General features: G+C 37.1%; 1 long non-coding RNA gene across 1 annotated transcript; it reads right to left on the bottom strand.

Moving 5' to 3' along the window:
- Positions 1–1,139: 1,139 nt before the first annotated feature.
- On the bottom strand, positions 1,140–3,322 carry LOC149416572 (uncharacterized). The gene is made up of 3 exons (XR_016303408.1): positions 3,133–3,322; positions 2,847–2,946; positions 1,140–2,716 (listed from the first exon to the last, which is right to left on the bottom strand). It is a non-coding gene; the product is annotated as an uncharacterized LOC149416572 (long non-coding RNA).
- Between the last annotated feature and the right edge of the window lie 486 nt (positions 3,323–3,808).

Genomic DNA, 3,808 nt, shown 5'->3' with positions numbered 1-3,808 from the left:
AGCATCCTCTCCTGACATAGTAACTGTTTCAAGAGAATTTCTATAAGGGACTTGATGAATCCGATAAAATATCAGTGATTGCTATAGACGCCTCTGTCTGTCCTGTAGCTCTAAGTTCCATATGTGTGGCATAAACTAATTCAGTTAGAGGAGTAGACTTTCTCAAATCCAGAGTCTTTTGTCGTTTCATTCGTTTTGTACTCTGATCAAAGGTAATTTTCGGGCGACCGGGACCACCGCGTTTTAGTGTAAGATTAGGAAAATAAATTGATGAATCCAGCAATGTTTTATTTTTCTCCAGAAATCTTACTTCAATCCGGTGCGCTGCTACCCATCGTGAATAGTGTTCCGATTTGAAGCGATTTATCCTTCTCGAAATATGTTTTCTGGGATCACCGATGCATCCTGTCCTCAACTCCATTTCCTTTTGCAGCGAATTTAGCTGATCTTGAATGTGTACGTGTCTAGAGTTCTTCATTATTGTGAATAATTGTCGTCTTGTCATAAATAAGGTATCATAATTCACACCTGTGTGAAAAAAATAAAATGAATAAATTTCTCCGCTCGGTTCACGTAGTGCTGTATTTGTCACGAAGTATAAAAACCGCTGAATTGCGTTGTGCTATATCTGTCACCAACTGACACGACTTAATGTCTCTCAGAAAACGCGTTCTATCTTTGTTCTATTATGACCAGATATGTGGTATAAACAGTTTTAGGAAGGGAGACCATGAAGTTTTATCTTTGAGTTACACTTTACCACCTTACGTCCAAAAAATGGAAATTGAATGTCGGTAACGATTATTTTGAAATAAATTTCTATTCTGACAGGTTTTTAAACTAACAAGATATTAAATTGTCTGATCCCGAGTTTTAACAAAAACTGTTCATTTTAATTATGGCTACCGATCACATTAAAATAATTCATTACTTAAAAAAGTGTACATGTGTGCAAGATTTTAAAAGTGATTCGTAAATATCAATAGTTACTGGTCCTAAAAATGTTTGAATGATAGCCCGGAGGTGCCCGGAGCTCAACTAATCTCTAACAGAATATCAATTTTTTAAAAATCACGACAAAATTTTTGTATATATTTGATATACAATTTTATCTATTAAAATAATTAATAATGTGAAAAAATAAGATAAATACCTGAACATGATCACTTTTGGGATTCGTAATAGGTATCTTCCGAAATAAATACTTGAACTTGAGGTTTGTGCTGGCACTTGTAAACTGCGTATTATCTGCACGGTGATAGCTCTCTACTGAGCGGTGTCACAGCTAGAAGGGTATGGTCAAGGGTTTCTACCTGCTATATAATAATGCTACAACTATCGAGGTACCTCGAAACAAATGAAGCGACAGCGTATTATTGAATTTTTTTTTGTTTATTGTATCAACTTCTGGTATTTGGCCCCAGTGTGCGGCGTGACGTAACGGCACATAGTGATTTCCATTTGGTGTACATACTAAAAAGTTTGGCATAGGTGATACCAAATCCTTCCATCTGTGACAAGCAATAATATTTGTTTCAGATATCTCAATCGTCTGTACATGCTCGTCAAACCCGATAGTCAATAATAAAGAGCAAAGGAAAACTACATCTTGAGTATTATCAATAATTATTTCTAAAATTATTCCAAATGACGGCAGGTCATCTTGGATCTCCAAAATTAAACCATTTTTGGTTTACACAAAGTTCCCATTATGTTGACCCAATTAGCATGATAGTTATAACCGTAAAATGATTGAGGAAGGGAATGAACAAACTCATTGTAGTTAGCATGACAATTGATATTTAAGGATTTTCCAGGTCCTACTTCAATATCTTTTACTAGACCGATATTGTGTTAAAACCGGTGGTTAAGCTTCAGTTGATGTTTCAAGGCAAGTGTGTATGGAATGTTTACACGTGATGCTGTTACGTACGCAGTGAGCTTCGATTGGCGGTGTTTGGATTCAAAGCGCGTAGACGAAGTTAACGCAATAGGCCCTACCAATTCCAAAATACGTGCATAATGAACTAGATGGTGCCCTTTAGAAGGTAGATGCCCCTTGGAGATTTCTAAATACAATTCATGATGTTCGGCAACTAAGGTACGTAAAAGCACAGAGCACCCCGGCTGAAGAACTTTTGCGGAAAGAATCGACACTATCTCCCTCAATAGAACATATAATGGCCACACGTTGTTGTCGCCAGGAACTAGGTCTCCTATCATTAATCCGAAATACCGAACGAAACACAACATTTCAGATGCAGACATTTTAATGTGAGAATTTCTGATATTGTCCACGCTAATGAGAGGAGCCTTGTTGTTGCACTCAGTTAATCCATAGTTAAAGTATTGGATTCTATAATTCAGCGCTTCAAGAGAAAACACTTTCTCTTCAAAAACGAATATTCTTAAAATCAAGGCCATGTCATATTGACATACACCCTCGAATAGGTCGTGCATAATATCAACACAGTAGTTGTCGGTAGCATGAAAACTATCAATCTCATTCCAAACACATGGCGAATTTATACCAGTAGCCTTTGAATCTTCCAGGGTATACCGTGTATGCCCAAATTGTCACCGAGTATAAGACCCAAAACGAAGTAAATCTGCTTCTCTTCTTGGAGAGTAACGATTGTTATGCCTGTTTTCTCTGGGTAGTTCATCTCATCGATTAGTATGCCAAAAAAAACCTCATAGTCGTCTTTGCTTTGGTCTAGAATATAAACAAAAGAAAGCAAATTGGATTAAAAATGTCACACAAAACTAAAACTTATGTAAGTAGGTAAGTAAGTGTGGTAGTATAGGTATAGTAATAACAAAGAAAGTAACTATTAAATGCGTACGCAATGACGATAGCGGCAGAAATTCCTCCGATGAGTTGATAATGCTGCTTACATTTATATATGAAAACAAAGTTGACGTAGAGGGTCTTGACAGCTGTTCCTAAGAAGAAAACAATTATGAAGTATTGACCTGTATTCGAATGTCTTCTCACTCAAAACCACCTCTAAATAAAAGTGAATATGATCTACAGAAGAATCTAATTTATAGGAAATAGATTTTAAAAGAATATATGCAAATACCATGATAAAAGTTAGGTATTGAAAGTTAGTGGGTCCCAATACCAACCTCAGTGCTACTGCTAGATGCCGATGTTGGTGTGCTACTCTTGAGGTATGGGGTAGGTAATGAGGGTGCGACCATCAATGTTGCTGCTGCCTCATCCAGCTTCGATGCAGCCAAGAGCGCATCAAGCTGTTTGACAAACTTCGCCTGTTGTCTAATTTTGGCAAATAATTTTTCGACCATAAATGGCTTCAGCGCCAGGAATGCTTCCTTGTCAATTTCTTGTTCTGTATAGACAAGAAACATAGGGTGTTTAGTACCTACTAATAATCACATATAAATAACCGCATCTACTAGCAACTACTATCATTTAGTAGCATTTACTAGCATTTACTAGCATCTACTAGCAACTAAAATACACAATCGAATTTAGACTGAAGTGGGAGTTAGATTAATTCAAAAGCCAAAGCCAACTTGCATCAAAGAACTAAATTTGAATCAATTTGGCAATGGCTTTTAACCCAGGCAGGATGGAACAGTCACAACCCTGGTGGCTTCTTTTCTTGGCTGGACTGGAATAGGTGTGTTATATGTAACTGTATAGGGTATGATGATTCTGTGATTATATTATAACGATCCACATACCTTCAAAGTTATCGAGCGTCGCAGAGTCGTATCCCCACAGAGGGATAGAGATCTCGAACAAACTTGTCGGACATGATGAAAAACGCACTATTGC

This window comes from Hesperophylax consimilis, chromosome 16, assembly GCF_061612785.1.
Source record: "Hesperophylax consimilis isolate HC1 chromosome 16, BYU_Hcon_1.0, whole genome shotgun sequence".
NCBI classification, from domain to species: domain Eukaryota; kingdom Metazoa; phylum Arthropoda; class Insecta; order Trichoptera; family Limnephilidae; genus Hesperophylax; species Hesperophylax consimilis.
Note: the sequence above shows the minus strand (reverse complement) of the source record. Positions and strands in the feature narration are given on the sequence as shown.